Genomic DNA, 18,580 nt, shown 5'->3' with positions numbered 1-18,580 from the left:
GTAACTAGAGGGAGGCAAACTCTAGACCATTCCTCCAGGATCCAAGGACAAGACCACCCTCGTTAGAATGTGTGATTCTTATTTGAAATGGGGTCAGGGTCATTGCCTACACTGAAAGAGGAGGCCCCCTGAGTGAGCCAGAGTCCCAGAGCCATCAGAAGGAAAGAGGGGCGAAATGAGGGTACTGAGGTCTTTGTGGTAACCCCTGAAACATACAGGTCTTGTTCCTTTGCCCAGCTGGGGCCTGGGAGACCTGCTACCTTGACAACCCGCAAACAAAAGGTAGTGTTTTGTTTTCAGGGTTTCTTGCCTGGGGGCTGTAGTACTGGTACTGACCACTGGGGGGCAGCAGTATCCTTTTAGTCAATGGAGCAACTGCGGGGGAGGGGGGCAGAGTTCCAAGAATCATTCTTTCTGTGTTGTGTGTTCCACTCTTTCAGGCCTCCCCCAACTAGCATCCCTGTCCTCAGAGTGAGCTGGGTGTAAGGGCCCTGGCTTCCTCTTGTCTTTTCCCGTAGTGCCTTGCGTGCCTGAACTCTAACCAGTGGCTGCCTTGCTCCTGGGTGTGGCTCTTAAAATGAAGGCTGTAGGTAGGTCCTGCCCTTAGGAAACACCTAAGAGCCAGGCGTGGTGGCCCACGCCTTTGATCCCAGCACTTGGGAGGCAGAGGCAGGCGGAATTTCTGAGTTCGAGTCCAGCCTGGTCTACAGAGTGAGTTCCAGGACAGCCAGGGCTATACAGAGAAACCCAGTCTGGACCCCTCCCCCCCCCCAAAAAAAAGGAAACACCCAAGAATACAAGAGGAGAAGCAGACGTTCTGTTTATCCTCTGAGGTGTGAGAGTCTGCCCCTGACTCACAGCCAACGGCCCCCGGACCTTGATAATAATCCATTTCATGTTACAAGACCCACGCTGGTTCAGCTGAGAAGAACCACCTTGGGGCTCATCCTGCTGTGGTTGGCAGGATCCATGTTGACCATGAGACCTCTTTGGCTTCTTGGCCATGTGGACCTGCCTTTCTGTAAAACCGCTCATAACATCAGAACCTGCTTCCTCCTCAGAGTCGGGCAGGGAAGACGGAGGGCCAGGAGGAAACAAGAAATCCAGTAAGACACAAGATACTTTCTAAACAGAACATTGGCAGTGACCTTGTGGTCACGGTATTTGTTAGTTGGAAGCTAGTCAAATCCAGCACGCTTCAGGGGATGGGGTTAGGAATGGTGGGGATCCGTGGGCGGTGTTAGGGTTGATGTATGGGCTGAGCAGAAGACTTAGCATGCAGGCCAATGGGAGGTGTGTGCCAGAGGGGCACATCTGACTTTGCTTACCTGTCGACCCTCCAGTGTGTAGACTGGGAGAGGAGACCAAGAGAGGACATGACTGTCCCTATACCACTGCCCAGAGCCAGGCTTGCTGTGGTTTATATCCCTGCCACTCTCCATCCCTACCCACAATTCTTCCAACTCTTAAGGTTGTGTTTTAGTCACAGCTGACAGCAGTCCCCAAGTGTTACGGTGTCATCTTACACACACACACACACACACACACACACACACACACGGTTAAGTAGGTGCTGGAATGAGTCTCCACTGTGCTTATGGGAGACCAGGTAGGCCATGAGAGGAAAACAAAGAACAGAGATGGGTGACTCACATGGCCTTTAGCCTCCTGAGATTGAAGGGTCAGAGATATGGAAACACAGAGGTTGGTTGTCCTGGCACCAGGGTGGCCATGAGCAGCAGGAAGTGTCTTCTTCCTCACCTGCTATTGCCTCCATTGCTGTCAACCCCACCCCACCCCACCCCCATCTGCACACCTGCTGCTGTCTCTTGACTTTTTCTTCTTCCATTTTCAGGTATGTGTGTTATACATATATGTGCATATATGTTGTGCATGAGTTTTGGTTCATTTGTTTTGAGACTGGGTCTCTACATAGCACTAGCTATCCTGGGACTCACTGTGTAGACCCCAGAACTCACAGACATCCTCTTCCAAGTGCTGGGAACTCCAACACACTGGGCGTAGATGCATGTGTTGGCACATGCATATGGTAGGTGCTGTGTTTGTTGAGGGAGGCAGGGTCTCAACTAATAGGGCTGGGCTCTGGAGATTCCGTCTCTACCCTTTGAGGCTAGATTTATATCTGTCTGGATAGCCACAGCCATCAGGCATTTGCCTGAGTCGTGGAGGTCCTGGCCCTGTAACCTCTGAGCCATTTCCCCAGCTTCTGACTTTTACGGTCGTCTGAACTTGGTGAAGTAGCAGAGCTGGAGAGCCATTCATCCGTGAGCTTGAGCATCTCATAGGTCAGCCACACGAGAGAAAGCAGGAAGAGCAGTGCAGAAAGCTGTCAGGGAGCGAGGCAGGAGTCAGCGAGGTAGGCATGACGGTGACAAAAAGGTGACAGGCCTGGTACATTGTGTTAGTGTCCTGTGGCTGCTCTAGCAGGATGCCATATACTGGATGACCCAGTGCAACAGAAACCTCTCGTGGTTCTAGAGGCCAGAAGCCTAAAAGCAGGGCATCAACACCACTGAACCACAGCTTCTGGCATGGCTGTAGTCCTTAGCTTTAAATCCCCCTAAACATGCCAGTCCAAGTCCTCTGCCTCCACACAGCTGCCTCTGTGTCTCTGTGTGTGTCTGGTTGTCTCCATTACTTGTGTGTGTGTGTGTGTGTGTGTGTGTGTGTGTGTGTGTGAGGGTGAGCGTGAGCCCTGACCTGACCTGACCATCCCAGTCTAGCCTTGTGTTGACTGGATCTGCAGGACCCGAGGGCTTTCGGAAGGACACAGCTGAGCCTGTGACGAGGGTTATAGGAAAGGCCAGGTTCCTTAGGATGTGGCAGAATTTCATCTGTGTAGGAAGGCTTGAAGGCCACCAATGGTAGCACCAGCAGGTGGCGCTGTGACCTCTGGTGTGGAAGTTCAGTACTGCACTGCCCTGTCCCAGAGTTTCCACAAAAGCTCACCTGGTTGCCAGGAGACAAAGCAAACTGTAAACAGGTCAGGAGTCATCCTTGGTGACACACACTGAAGGAAATCAGAATGATAGCAGGCGAGCAGCAGGGTGTTGTTGTTGGTAACCATTGAGGAGGAGACCCAAGCTTCTCCCCCACCCCCTCTCCCCAACACACACACCTTGGGGCCTGGATTCACCAGTAAGTTGCCTTGGCCTACTGCAGTTTGCAGACAGCTCCCTACCTATTACCACAGGCCACAGGAAGTAGTTTTAGGAAAGGTGAGCTGCTTGTACAACACATGACTGGCAGGGACCTTATCCTTAGCCTGTCCCAGAGGAGGCATGTCTACCCAGCGTGGCATGCTGTCAACACTGGTTGGCTGGGCATGGGGACAACCCCTGGTTAGGTAATGGCAAGCCCCAGGTGACACTCCTTTACAGACAAGGGAGGGGCCAGGCACCAGGGCTAGGGTGGAGAATGCCTTCCAGTTATACTGGGCTTCTAGTGGTCACAGCCCTGTAAGGCAGGAAGAGCCTGAGTTGGTGGTTAGCAAGAATGGAGATGCAAACCAAGCTAGACAGATTTTTCATCCCCCTGACTCTAATGAGGGCCTCAACTCTGCTTTCTGTGTTGGGTCTTGAACCTCAAGAGAATCCTCTCTTAGAGGGTCACAGTGGTCCACGACTGTAATCCCAGCTGAGGCAGGAGAATTATGAGTTCAAGGTCATCCTGAGGTACACTGTGAAACCTGAATCCCCTACACATACCCTACACACCCCCCCAAACTGAGTCTTAGAGGCATAGGACTTTCTTGGATAGGTGGCTTCCTTGTAGGCAAGGTAGTTTTGGGGAGCCTCCAGGTCCCCTTACAGGTAGCTAAGACAGCCTGAGGAGGTAGAGATGGGAAGGAATGTGGCCTCTCCATAAAAATGACAAGTCCCAGAAGAAGGGAGAGTTCCCATGGCAACCTAGTACAGTTGCTTAGCAACCACAGTCCCCCAAAATACCTGCAGGAAGGCTCCCGGCTAGGGGCTTTCCCACCGCCTGTGTGTGGCTCTTAGCTCTGAGTGGTTACCTCCTGTGGTTGATCCACCCACACCTCCATATAGGGCCTAGCAGCCCTCAGCCCCTGGATCCTTACTGAGAGAAACCCCAGTCTACTCCCTCTTCCTATTACCCCAAGCTGCAGCTGCCTACCATCAGGCCAGTCCCTTAGCAACCAATGCCATTTTCTAGATATCTGAGTGACAATTGGACAGTGGTAGAATGTCAGAAAAATTCAGAATCAGCGGTACAGTCAATTGTAGCCTAGTGCCAGCCATTCCAGAGGGACAGGCATGATGTTTTAACAACACCCTGCCCCATACACAAATACCCTGTAGCCCCAGACTCCCTAGTCCTGGGGCAAGGCAGCATCCCAGGTGTGGCAAAGACCAAGAGTCCCCTGGAGCTCCTGGAATACAAGGCTGTGGTCCCAAACCAGCTTTGAGACTAACTAGCCGGCTGACCACAGCATAATTCCTCTTGACCTGTTTCTCCATCTCTGGCTCATCTGTCCCTTTCCCTTGTGCTCACCACTTTAAGCATCAATACTGCCCTGTAAGTTATGTCGCTTTGGGGACTTGCATGGGATGTGGGAAATCGGGCCCAGGGCCTGCACTTGGCTGAGTCTGCCTCCGCTGGTAGATTCCAGGGTTTGAGGTTGAGATAACTGGATTCCGGCGCACAGTCTGGGCAGCTGGACACTGGGCTTGAGGATTTAGTATTAAATATCCTGAAATGATTGCTAAGCCAGTCAGTGTTTTTTCGTTTGTTTGTATATTTTTTAGAACAATATCACCATGTAGATCAGGCTGGCCTTGAACTCATAGAGATCTGCCTGCCCCTGCCTCCTACGTTCTGGGATAAAGGTGTGTGCTACCATCCTTCAGAACCTGTCTGTGTTCTCTCTCCTTCCCCTTTCCCTTTCTCCAAGGAAATTCCCACTCCTGGCTTCCCTGCAAGGGAATAGGTAACTATAGATCCCCTTAGGTGCTGTGTTCATTTGTGGTCTCCAACCCTGTGCTGGAAGAAGGCTGTTCAGGGACACAGTCGAGCAAGAGGTGGTCTCTGACTACCTCCTGGACTGGCCTTGTAGCCCTGCCCTCAGACTGGGTGCATAATTAAGGAGCTGAGGCTTCTTGCTCTTGCGGGGCTGGGTGAGAGAACTGAGTCCTCTCCCTGCTCGCCTCCTCTGAGTTGAAACCCAGTGTGTTCCCCTGAAGAGGGCTGAGCCGTTGCCCTTGAGCACTGCCCAAGGCCCTTTATTGCCAAAGGAGATGAGGAGAGGTGGGCCTGTGTAACCTACCTTCTCTTCTGTCTCTTCCTGGATTCCATCCTGACCCTAGAGGTGACATGTCCCAAGAGACTGGGGGTAGGTGAGATAGCCCAGTAAAGTTCAAACTGGGCCCGGCAGTGGTGGCTCACGCCTTTAATCCCAGCACTTGGGAGGCAGAGGCAGGCGGATTTCTGGGTTCGAGGCCAGCCTGGTCTACAGAGTGAGTTCCAGGACAGTCAGGGCTATACAGAGAAACCCTGTCTCCAAAAACCAAAACAAAACAAAACAAAAGTTCAAACTGGGAGGGCAGAGAAGAAATGATTTTGAGTCCTTGGGGTTCTCCCTACCTGAAAGAAAGCCATTGCCAAGGAATCCACCCTTGCCTGACTGTGGCCCAGCCCTGATTGTCACAAGGAGGGGGAGGTGCTAGCAGGTCTGGCTTGTCTGGAAATCAGAAGGGAGGAGGATGAAGCCAGGTGGATGAAAATCCTCACTTAGCTCTTTAACCCCAAGCCTTCATGACCTCCCTCCCCTACAGGCTTAAAGGCATAAAGTGTATATGAGGGTGCTCAGACACCTGACACCACACAAGCAGGCCTTCCAAAGGCAGACAGCCACAGGATTCTCCAGAAGTGACTGCTCTTAGAACAGGCAGCAGGCAAGGACACTTGCAGGCTCTGAATTGAATCCACAGATATTCCCACTCAGACCCCAGGAGGTGGAGTCTGTTGTCTGAGCAATCTGACGTGGCCTTGCCTTCATCCACTGCTTCCCCCGGGGCCAGTTTCAGGCCTCTGAACTGAACATCCATGCTCAAGATTGGACTTTAATTTTAAAAGCAAGGTGGTTCACCTGGCTTGGAGCAGCCCTGAGTGGCCAGAGTGACAACCAGAGGCTGGAGGGAGCATGTGGGCAGGTGGTGTCCCCTGGGAAGGGGCTGAGATTCGTATTCTCAACATCTTTGGGATTCTAAGAGTGTTTCCTTCCTAGCAGCCAGGGCTGGGAAATCCCTTCACAGAGCCCTGGCTTCCTGCACTGCTCCCAGCAGCCCTGCCAGGAACGGGTGCTGGGCACAGAAGCTATAGATGAAGGAGGGAGCCACCGGGTAACAGTCTGTCCTTGTGGGGTAGTTGTGTGGGGAAAATGCGGTGCCTTCCAGGCCTCTTCCCAGGCCTCTCTCTGGGCCTTCAAGATGGAGCAACTGCATCGTTTGCTGCCTTGTGTGGGGTGCAGATCAGTGTGTGCTCTCTGTGTGCATGCTGCTGGGGTGGCTCGGGACATCTCCCTGCCTCAGGACACCCTTGCCCACTTTTGAGCAAATCCAGGCCCTTGTTTCTGTGATCCAATAATATGTGTCCCCAGACCTGACAGACCTACAGGTGGCTGGGCCAGTGTATATGTGAAGGGACAAGTAGCTGGGGCGGGGAGGGCTGTCGCATCCTAGCTGTGGGATAGGAAGGTGAGCTTTCACGCTCAGCTGCTTCGGTGTCCATTCTCCGATCTGTTCATATGTTCATCATTCTCAGCTCACCCAGCATTTCAGTGGCTAGGGAGTGCTCTACACAGTGCCTGGCGTGCATGGTCATTCTGTTATCATACTGGGGGCATGGAGACCAGGTTGCCCCTGGCAGGCCCCAACAGGAGAGGGGGCCTGGCAGTTTGCTCTTCTGTTAGGTTCCCAGATATGAGCATCTGAGAGTCTTGCCTTCTGGAAAGACACCAAAGAAGGACAAAATCAGGATCGGTAGAGAGCCAGCAGGTAGCTCGGGGGTGGGACAAAGCAGTACCAGCCCCCAGGCTGGGTAACTTCCTTGTTGGAAAAGTTCTGTGGGAAATAGGGCAGCAGGCACCAGCGCTGCCATCTCCTGGCATCTAGACGGAGTCTGAAGCCCTCTTTAGGTCAGGGCAACTCGGGAGGTCCTTCTGAAAGGGCAGTCCTGCTTCCCAGCCCTGGGCTGCAGGCTGGTGGCAGCTCTGGGCACGCAGTGTCCCTGGCACAGCAAACAGTCTCCTGCACCACAAGGGCCCATTTGTCCTGATTCCTGTGGTTCCCGAACCCTGGATGGCCATGGCCTGCTGAGCACAAGAGCCTGGCTGTGGGCTCCCCTCACCCACAGCCTCTCCCAGCTCTCCGCTGTCCCTTGGTGCCAGTGTCTCTGCTCAGGCCAAGCTGCACCAGAACAACCTATAGTTAGCCAGTGGCCAGAGACCCACTGCCTAAAATTGCTTCTGGCCAGCCAGGAAAGAGGGGGACCTTGTGCTGAGCCAGAGCTGACTTGGCATCTCAGGGCAAGATGATTTCTGGGAAGCACCTGGCTCTTGTTCTAAGGAAAAGGGTGCCTGCTTCCCAGAAAGCCTGGCTGTCACCTCCCTGCCTTCCTGTGCTTTGGTGTTTTGTTTCACTCTCCTCTGGGGCAAGACAACACTTTCCCTGGAGCAGGTGGGCCGACAGTGCACCCTTCCTCCTCCATGAAGCACTCGTAACCCTGAGGAATTATGACTAGAGTCCAGGAATTTGGAAGCCAGAGGAGCCACCAGGACAGTCAGATCCACCTGTCTATGCAGGTACTCATGAGTCTGCCAAGTCAGGTACCTACCCATGCCGGGAGCAGAGCCCCAGTCCTCCAGGGGCACCTGGCTCCCATCCCATCCCACCTGGCAGGCCTCAAGCTGACACAGCAGTGTTGGTGTGTGTGCTGTTATACGTGTGTGTATCCCCTTAGCTCTCAATACTTGTGAGGCATCTCAGCCTTCAAGCACACTTTAGCTGTGGACATAGATGAGAAGCAGGACACTGGGCTGCTGTGCCCATGAAGCTTAGGGCTTCCTGGCTTGTGACAGTTGCTGTGGCCTCCTCTGTGTCCCCCCTGCTCTTCTCCCCCCTCGGCATTCTCCTTTTCAAACATGAAGTTTACATGATGCCCTAGGGTCATAGGAGCAGAGGTAGATTTTTTTTTTATGGCAATTGTGAAATTTTGGTTTTGAGATAGGGTCTCATATAACCCTGACTGGCCTCCAACTCCATATGTAGCCACAGATGCCCTTGAATTCCCACTTCCCCTGTCCCCAACTCCCAGGTGCCAAGATGATAGGCATGGCCACCATGTCTAGTTTATGCATTTCTGGAGATGGAATCCAGAGCCTCATGCACACTAGGCAGCGCTCTGTCAACTGAGCAGGGTCCCCCAGCTCTAGAGATGGGTTTGCATCTGCTCTGTTTGCCAGCTTATCACCAACTCAGGCTGGCTGGGGGACCCCTGTGGTCCTAGATGGTCAGATCCTGTGACCTTTCTAGTTAAGTATCAAAACTGACCAGGTTTAGAAACTGTAGCATTTGTCACCATGTTGGTTATATTTTTGCAAAGGTGTCATGGCTCTTAATTTTTTTTAAAGATTTATTTATTATTATATCTAAGTACACTGTAGCTATCTTCAGACACACCAGAAGAGGGTGTCAGATCTCATTACAGATGGTTGTGAGCCACCATGTGGTTGCTGGGATTTGAACTCAGGACCTTCGGAAGAGCAGTTGGTGCTCTTAACCACTGAGCCATCTCTCCAGCCCGGTGTCATGGCTCTTAATTAGCAAAAAGGTCTGGTTAGAAGATCAACCCCGAGCAGCTTTGGGGTGCCATTCTTCTGAACAAGTGGCCCACGAAATCATCTTGCCCTGTCACAAGTGTTTCCACTGAACATTTCTTTTAAACATACAGCCTGTCTGAGGCAGAGATTAGCTTTTTGGGGGCTAGGACCAGCAAGGGAAAAAAACCGACAAAACCATCAGGTGGCTTAGAATTTTGTCCAGATCCTAGCTCACAGCTGCCACTTGGATCTTTCCAGTTGGAGGGAGGATACTTGCTGGACATCCCGGGGGCAGGCCCAGGCTGCAGGAGGCGGAGCTAATCCCAGCTGCTCCCCACCCCCACCCCCAGAGGAGCTTCAAGCTCTTGGCAGTGCTGGATCCTGCTGGGCCCAAAGCCAGTGGGAGTGGCTTGGGCGGGCACTTATTCTCAGGTCCTCCCCTTCTTGGCAATCTCATGACTCAGTGGTCTGGTGGGAGGCCTGGCAGCAGGCTGCCAGCACAGGAAAGCCCTGTGGTGAGCCAGTCTCTTGTGAGGTACTGCTGTGCTTGGGGCGGGCCTCAGCTGCCAGCCTGCTCCTGGTCCCCCTAGGCTTTGCCCAGCCTCCACATGCTGGGGCAGGTGTGGCACGTGCTTCTGTGCTCTTGGCCTCCCCAGTTCTGGACTGCAGGAGAAGGCAACAAAACCCCATGGCTTGCCCGGCAGTGGTGGCGCACGCCTTTAGTCCCAGCACTCAGAAGGCAGAGGCGGGCAGATTTCTGAGTTCAAGGCTAGCCTGGTCTACAAAGTGAGTTCCAAGACAGCCAGAGCTATACAGAGAAACCCTGTCTCGAAAAAACAAACAAACAAACAAACAAACAAAACCCACCCATGGCTCTATGAAGCTTCCCATAAGTCATTTGGAAGCTCTGGCTCTTCAAAACCCTAGGAGCTCCTCCTGACCATGGGTGACACCGCAAGGACAGAGGCATCCTGGTCTTTTTAAGGCAGGCAAGAGATTTTGGGAAGAGAAGCTAGGAACCAGCTACAGCCAGCAGCACTGGATGACTGGCCTTGCTGCGTGGCTGTGAGGAGCCTTTTCCCTGGCTCATTGTGGTGACTCAGTGACACACTGGGTGGTTTTTGTAAGGGAAGGCTCTCCGAGGTCACCGACCTAAACTATGGAATGAGTGGAAAAGATTTGCCCTTCAGGCCTAGTAGTTGGGACTCCAGGCACCAACCAGGTTACAGATAGTGGCCAGGAGAGAGAAGTCAGTATCCCAGCCTAGTCTTTGTCCACGACAGACCACCACTCTTGGTGACATGAACCCTGCAACCTTACTACGCCTGTCAGTGCTACCAGGCATAAATATTTTCTGATCTTTAACTTGATTGAGAGTAAAAGAAAGCAGGCAGCCCTGGACCCTGAGTGGGTCTGAGCATCTCCATGGCCTCGTGACCTTGGGGAGATTGTTTGCCTTCTCTGGGCTTCTGTCCCCAGCTTTACCATGAAGATAATGATGGTGGCTTCAGCATTCTGTCTCAGGCTGGGTGGGAAATGTTTTGTGTTCACTGAGAAGAGCGAAAAGCCTGGCCTGCCTGGGGACCAGGGCTTTGGTGTCTACCCCCTCTGTGGGTAAATCTTGTTTTGGGGCTGAGGAGTACAGACAATGGCAGCACCACTGCTCGGGGCCTTTTGGCCAGAGCTGAGGCCTGCACTCGCCCTGGCCCCAGAGAAGAAGCCAGTGAAGCACGGACCACAGGAACATGCGTGAGGTGACTTGATAACGGGCCCAGTTCCTGGTGTATGGTGGGGTAGAGGAACTGTCCTCTCCCTCCCCCATAGGACCCCCAGTGTCAGGTCAGCAGGCAGCAGGAAAGAAGAGCAGAGCCATGGCCCCAGTCAGCCTCAGGGACAGGATGCTGTGTGGAGTAAACAGCTCTGCGAGTCAGCACTCAGCTGAGTCACAGCTCCTAGCCTCCTAGCGACAGCCACCAGTTGTTTATAAACAATGGGCTCTCACCCTTCAGAGCCCCCCTCCCCACCTGTGAAGGGCGGGAAGACACTCCCACAGCAGTAGTACCCCCATAGATGTTAGCATCTGGGCCTAGGGACACCGTGCAGGCTTGTGTGAGTGGCCAGGTACCTTCTCCCAGGGCCACTGGTGTGTAGAACAGAGCAGATGACAGGGGTGTCCTGAGAGAATGGGCAGGAGCATATACACTGGTGTGCAGGCAGGGGTGGTGCGCTGTCCCTGTGGCAGGGGGCCCTTTGAGCCCACTCTGTGGCTCTGGGAGCTCCTGTGGCCATCCTCCGTTCCAGGCAGTGACAGTGACAGGTGTCACGTGGCTCCCGAGGGCCTGGAACAAAGGGCCTGCTCTCTCAGGGCCAGCCTGTGGCAGGGTGGGGCTGGGAGCTACTGGCTCCTCCCTCTCTTTGGTCCCTCCTCCTGGAACCCCAGCTTCAGGAGTGGCAGCTGGTCCTTCTGGTCCTGTTCTTTGACCTAGCTGTGACTCAGACCCTCCAGCCCTCTCAGCTTGCTCAGTGTTGCTGCCCCAGGCAGCCCTGCCCTGTGAGAATCAGAATAGCCGCAGGATCAAGCCCTGCAGCCTACACTGAGGTTGGGGCGGGTTGAGGAAATCAGAGTGCTAGGCCTGGAAGATGCTGGGAGGGCTGGAGGGAGTGTCTGTGGGGCAGTAAGGAGCCTGCATCCGAGGCAGGCATTGTATCTTGCACAGGCCTGGCAGTCAGGAAGTCCATGTAAACGCTGCTCCGTCAAAGGCACAAACATAATGCCGTTGCCCTTCTGGTCCCTTCGTACTTCCTCCACATGCCTCTGTGGGGAAACCCCTTTTTCACGGGTAAACCTGTACTGGCCAACGCCAGTGGTTAGGTGGGTAGTACAGGAGAGAGAGGCCAATATGGAGGAGTGTGGTGTGCTTGCAAGTCCTGCAGGCGGCAGCACCAAGCAGGCACAGGAGCCAAGGCTTGAAGCCCCCTCCCTCCTCAAGGCTTGGAGCCACACTGATCAGTCAGTCAGTCACTCTGGAAGAGTCACAGGAAGACCATTGAAAGAGGGTGTGCATTGCTCAGAGAGTAGAGTTGGGGGGCTGGCGGGCTCAGTCTGGATGCTGGGTCTCTGCCACCCCCACTGGGGATTGAAGTGCCTCTGGGGGAGCTGGAGATTCCCTGGCCACCACTGGCTTCCTGCCTCTTCGGTGCTGGAAGCCCAGCGAGAGTTCCAGGAGGGTAAAGATACAGCCTGGCTTCTGCCTACTTCCTCCTGGGCTTGGTGGGCCTTGGGTCAGGTCTGTGGTTGCAGACAGAAGCAGCCTGTGGGCTTGGCTGTAGGAGCCAGGCTTCTTCCCCTGACCCTGGTTCTTCTGGGTCAGAGGCATGTTGAGCTCGGTTAGTAGCTTCCAGTGTTTGTTTTGCAGTAAAATCAGGGGAAGGATGGTGAGCTGCTCTAAAGCCTGACACCAGCTCAGCTGCTGCCTTTCTCCTGACAGACAGACATCCCACCTACTTCTTCTGTGGTCTCTTTTCTGAAATCTTGGCGGGCATAGTACTCAGTGTTTACCACCCTACTCGGTCTCTGCTGAAAATGAAGTACTGTGCCCGGTGGGCTGGCAGCACCTGTAATCCCAGCATTAGGAGTTCAAGGTCATCCTGGGCTTCATAGTAAGGGAGAGGTCAGCCTGGGCTACAGGACACCATCTCAAAAACAAACAAACAATCCATGCCAGGGGCTGGAGAGATAGCTCAGTGGTTAGAGCACTGACTGCTCTTCCAGAGGTCCTGAGTTCAATTCCCAGCAACCACATGGTGGCTTACGACCATCTGTAATGGGATCCGATGCCCTCTTCTTATGTGTCTAAAGACAACTATAGTGTACTTATATACATAAAATAAATAATTGTTTTTTTAAAAAAAATCCATGCCAAATACCCGGGACAGGAGCTATGAGTTAGGTGGTCAGGAAAGGCTTCTAGAATGGTGACATGGGGCTTTGAGACCTGACTTATGCTCATTTGGCGACTCTGCTCCTGACAAAGGCTGCTTTGATCCCAGTGTAGAGAGTTCCAGCCCCCCAAGGGAGATCCATGGAATGAGGTCTTGGTGGCAGAGGATAGGAGGAGAAAGCTAGGTCTACCTAAGGGGTATAGGTTAGCAATAGATGACTAGGCCAGCCCAGAACAGAGTCCTGGCCACTCATCCTTGCTTGCCTTGTGGCCTGGTACAAGCGGGAATTCCTGGCCCTGCCCGTCACAGCAGCAGGTATGACAGCCATGCAGGTGACAGTAGGCCTAGGCACTCTTGGAGCTCAACTCCACTGGGGCAGGCGGGCTACAGACACAGTATCCGACAGCCTGCCAAAGAGCCCACTCCCCACTGGGTTCTCGCCCTGCTATGGCCCGGGAAGCAGACCGGGTCCATGCTAGGCCTGCTGTGCCCAGGGGGAGGAAGGGCTCAGTGTTCTTCGCCTGTGTCTCAGTGGTGACTGCCAGGCGGTGGGCCATTGCCCGCCGCACCACTGCCCACTCTCCCACTCCTCCGACACCTTGCCCGGCACCCCTGCTGGCACCCACTGCTGAGGTAAGTGTTTGCCAGAAAGGCTGTCAGGTCACAGCCAAGACCTGGCCTGGGCCGTGGGAGTTGGCACCTTAGGGCTCCTTACTCTTCTTGTCAGAACTGGTTGAAGGAGTTTGGTTAGAAGCACCAGGAGACTGTCTCCTGTACCCGGTGTCAGCTTAGAGGCTGGGGTGCTGTGTATGAGCTCTGGCTGGCCACCTGTCCCCAGCAGTGGCAGACAGCATGCCTGTGGGCCGTCACAGCAGCTCACAGCTAACATCGGATGGTGCTTCTTGGATTATACTTGACTCAGAGCGATAGCTGGTATGTGGTCCTCATTGTTTTCTTAGTGTCTCCTTCTTTCTGAGAGAGATATTGAGCTCTGATTTGCGCCTGGGGCTCTGAAGACGTGGAGCAGGGAGTAGGGCTCAAAGCCGGGTTCCAGAGCCTCAGGAAGCTTCCTACCTGGCACTTGGCTGAGTGTAAGAGGAGGGCCAGGCTGGCAGCCTGCTGAACGCTCTCGGGGAAGGGAGGGAATGGGAGCCTGATGCCAGGGCCTTTCTGGGGTGTGCTGGGGGACAAATGTCACTGCCTCTAGGCTTAGGGACCGATGAGACTGTGGGACACATGGAGCTACTGCACGTGCTCAGTGGCTCCCTTGACTGCTCTGATCAGCTCACACAGGCCACGACTTGTCTATTCCTCCACCACCATGCCCCCGGCCTCCCACTACCAGCTCCTCTCTTCAGTTTTCAGTCTGGGTTCAGCTCTGAATCTCCATTTCCGTTTTTATGTGCTTGTGTCCTTACTGTCTTTCTTCTCTGCCTCTGTGTACTTCATGTGGCACCTGGAGCATTAGTGGTACCCAGGGTTGTCAGTGTGGGTAGGTCCACAGTGGGTATCTTGTGACGGGGGTGGGGGGCAGTCAACAGGCTGGCAGCGTGGAGTTTCGCTGGTGGGACAGAGTGTAACAATCCAGAGTGTGAATTCCCTGAGGCTGAAGCCAGAGAGGCTAATCAAGACTCAAGTGTCCTTACAGGGGCCATCTCCATTGCCCCAGGCTTGATGTATGTGGGGTGTGTGTGTGTGTGTGTGTGTGTGTGTGTGAGTGAGACAGTCATTTAGTGTGCATGTATGCACAGACAACTCTTTTACTATTTTTAATTATATTTAGATGCGTGTGTCTGCATGTGGGTATAGCTATTCGATATCAGAAATGTCAGGGGTGTCAGATCCCCTGTGGTTGGAGTTAGAGCTAGCTGTGGATGCAGGGAACTGAACTTAGATCCTCTGCCAGGGCAGTGAGTGCTTTTAACAGTTGAGCTATCACTCCAGCCCCTCTTATTTATTATTGTGTATGCATGTATGTGTGATGTATGTGGGCATGTGTGCCACGGTGCATGGGTGGTGGTCAGGAGACAGTTTGCTTGGCATGTGTGCCACCGTGCATGGGTGGTGGTCAGGAGACAGCTTGCTTGGAACTTAGTTGGCTTCCGGAACTACTGAGCTTCAGGCTGCTTTTGTTCCAGTTTTCCTTGGACAGCAACTCTATGTGAGGTCAGAGATTTGGGGTAATCATGTCACATCCCTCCACCCAGTATGACCTCCTGGGGGAGTTGCTATTTTCAGTTCTCTCCTCCATTGTGTGGAGAGGCTCCTGAGACTGACTGCAGGGCACCGGGTTGAGCTGGGCCACTCAGGCCCAGGTGCGTCACCTCCCGCCAAGGTGTGTGCTCACACGCCCACACAGGGCCACCCCAGAACCCAGGCAGGCCAGGAATGATGATGCCCTAGTCGGGAAATGACAGAGGAGCTGGGCTAGGCTGGGCCACACCTTAGCAGTGTCCTCCTGCCATGCCGGCAGGCCTTTACCTGCCATCCGGGGATGAAAAGTCGTCTGTTGTTTTGAAGCAGGGTCTTGCTCTGAGGCCTAGGCTGGTTCCAGGTTGATAATCTTCCTGCCTTAGCCTCCCCAGTGCTGGGGTTGTAGCACCAGCCTGGGTGTGAAGAAGTGTTGGCTCATTTCTGTGGTCGTCCTGACATTGCCTGGTGTCCAGGTCTGGCTCTGGCTGTCTGCTACCCAGCAGACATGGAACTAGGCCCCTGAGAACCATGGCAGGGGCAACCTTGGCAGCATGAAAGGACTAGCGATGCACTCACTGAAGTGGTGTAAGGACGGACGCATTTTCATCCTAGTCGGGGGAAGATTCAGAAGACAGGAAGTCAGACTCCAGGGACCTAGACAGTTGTGGGGCTCATTTGTCTGAGCATCAGGGAATGGTGTCCAGGGGTAGCTAAAGCCCACAGGTGCCAAGCGGCTCAGCTCCCACCTAGCCTCTAGTCTTATTCAGGAACACAGCTGCTGTGCTCAGGCCACGCAGAGTTACGGGAGATGCCTGAATTTTGGATTTTTATGTGAAATCACCTGACCTTTTACTGTTGGCTCAAACATTTAAAAACACTTTGCAGTCCAAACAAAATACATGTGTGAGGTGCTCTTGGCTTCCCTCTAGTCTTCGCCTGTCAGCTCAGAGCCTTGCTCTCTGAGGAACATCGTCCAACTGTGTAAAGTCAGCATTGTTCCTGAGGGGTTTGTTGTGCCTCCCAGTGAGGGCCAGCTGCGTTCCCAGGAGGGCTGGGATGAGGAAGAGGAGAGAGACCAGTTCCTTGTAACCGTCTCTTGCAGAGGTGAGCATGCTGTGTGACAGCCTTGGTCTCACTCCTGGTCACCAGGGCTGTCCCCAGCCTCCCTTAAGAGTATGTGAACTTCGGGACTTAGTTCCCTGGGCACCCACTGCCTGAGGCTGCTTTGTTCTCAGGATCCTGTCAGTGGCTGGGCTGAATAAAGCACATAGAAAATGGCTCAGATCTAGCCCAGGGTCACTACCCCCCACCAGGGGCCTCAGAGGGCGAGTCTTCAGCCAAGCCCCTTTGTTCTTTTAACTTTTATTATGGAGAGATCCCAAATAGACTCAAGGTAGGGAATATGGCATAATATGGCTTTAATAACATCAGTTCATCTGTAAATCCCAGGCACAGCCATAGAACGCCCCCTTTTCTTTTCCCCTTGGTGCTGAGGACTGAGCCCAGGGCCCCACACTTGCTGGGCAAGCTCTCCATCACTGAGCTAAATCCCCACCCTGCCATATCACTCTCAACAGTAACCACACCATAGTGGTGGCTAAGAAACAATGTCCAAGTCCAGATGTCCGTGTCCAGCCAGGCATGGTGGCACACGCCTTTAATCCCAGCACTCAGAGGCAGAGGCAGGCAGATCTCCGAGTTCCGGGACAGCTAGGGCTATGCAGAGAAACCCTGCTTCAAAAACAAAAAAAGAAGAGGAAGAGGGGAGCAGCAGCAGCCAATGCCATCAATTTATGGTAGTCTTCAGCTACCTAAGGTTGACCCTGCTCCAAAAATATTAAATGGAAAATTCTAGAATCAAATCTCTTGCTGTTCTGAGCAACTTAATGAAATCAAGCCTTTTCTCCCCACGCCACGCCACGCCTCCCATGTGAAGTCATCCCTTTGCCCGCTATACTCAAACACTGCTTGCTTAGGGAGCAACCTGGCTGCCTGGGTCATTGCTCTGACCATTGTGGTGCCTAGCACAGTTCACTGTTCCCCTTATTTCAGGATCCTGCTGGGTATCCTAGAGTGCATCGCCTTGCTACTCAACAGTCAGTTTGTTCATATCAGGTTCACAAACCCACATACTGGCTGGTATCTCTTCTTTCTGTGTACCTCCACACCCCCATATATTTGTTAGCAAAGCAAAACCTGTCTGTGTGTCCTACAGGCTGGATCTCCATAGGTTATAGACTGGTGGTGTGTGGAGGCTATCCTTCTGACTCCTGCTGCTCCCCCACGTGATGGTTAGATTTAGGTGTGGGTTGCAAGACGTTCTTCACTGTCCCGAATATGCTGTCCTTATCCCCTCTCTTTTGATGGGCCTGCTCTTGGTAAAGGGTATTCCCTGTAGGCCGGGGGCTAATCATGAGGGAATGCTTAGGAGGCCTTGGGGAGGGCTCTGCTTTCTGGGAAGTATCTAAAAAGTCACAGCTGGTGCTGGGGATGCTGAGGGTGTGAGCCCTGTGGGGTCTAGGGCAGCAGGCAGGAACATGAGGACACTTATATTGGTGAAAGGGGGTCAGAGTAAAAAGGCTTGAGCTGTTGGCCTATGGGAGTGAGGAGTTTGTTTGTCTGTGTGGCTTTATGTCTCTGTGTATCTGCCTACACATATGTGTGTCTGTGTTTCTGTATCTGTGCATGTGATATCCATGAACAGACTTCCCAGGAGGGAAATGCAGAACGAGACAGGAAAGGAACTTGATAAAACAGGTGGACAGCAACCAGAAAGGCAGAGTAGACGATAGAACCTCACCTCTGCCACCGTCCATCCCTGCAATTAGTGTGTCTGGAGGCAGCCTGCCTGCCGACGGCCTGCCCGCAGGGTTGACGCCTGGGGACTAAGTATCAGAGAGAAGCGGCCCTTAGAAAAAGAAAGCCAGAATAGGAGAGAGCAGCAGGGTCAGGAAACAAAGCTGAGCTGCTGCCGGGTCCTTGGCCCAGGAATGGGGCTGGGGAAAAGCCTACAGAATGTGTGGGAGCCACTGCCTTCCTGTGATATACCCCACACACCTGGACTTCCTGGAGGTAGGGCAGAGCCCGGGGTTCTGAGCAGCCTTAGGGGATCTCCACACCTAGCCAAATCTGCCTATCTTTTTCTTAAATCATATTCACTGGAGCCTGTTCATAAAAATACTTTCCGACAATTAAAAATTTCAGAGAAAATTTAGGCCTTGGGGCGGGAGAGATGGCCCAGCACTCACAGTTTGTTCCCCTCAGACACCAGTATATACCATGTCTGCAGTGTACACACATACATGGCAAATAACAGTACACATACAATAAAATAAACAAGCCTTTAAAAGTACACCACCTCACCTAGTGGTAACCAGCATTGCTTTTGCACAGTAGGTCTGTCTAGTTTGTGCATGACTGTGGTGACTGGTGCTGAGGCTGGAAGCATCCCTCTCCCAATGGAGCTTGGACTGGATGCCAACGCCCTGTGGACACTGAGCCCAATCAATCCTTAGGGTCATCCTTACCCGTGCTCTGATATATGAGCACATAGCCAGTGACCTCATGACATCCTCCCAGTCACAC

At 53.3% G+C, this 18,580-nt stretch overlaps 1 protein-coding gene across 1 annotated transcript in view; it reads left to right on the top strand.

The window, feature by feature from the left end:
• The window catches only part of Ralgds (ral guanine nucleotide dissociation stimulator), a 39,210-nt gene that overhangs the window by 1,192 nt on the left and 19,438 nt on the right, over nt 1-18,580 (top strand). The window lies entirely within an intron of this gene.

Source organism: Mus caroli, unplaced genomic scaffold (assembly GCF_978045245.1).
Source record: "Mus caroli unplaced genomic scaffold, Mus_caroli_1 scaffold_2, whole genome shotgun sequence".
NCBI lineage: Eukaryota > Metazoa > Chordata > Mammalia > Rodentia > Muridae > Mus > Mus caroli.
The sequence above is the reverse complement of the archived record's forward strand: the minus strand, read 5'-3'. Positions and strand labels throughout refer to the sequence as shown.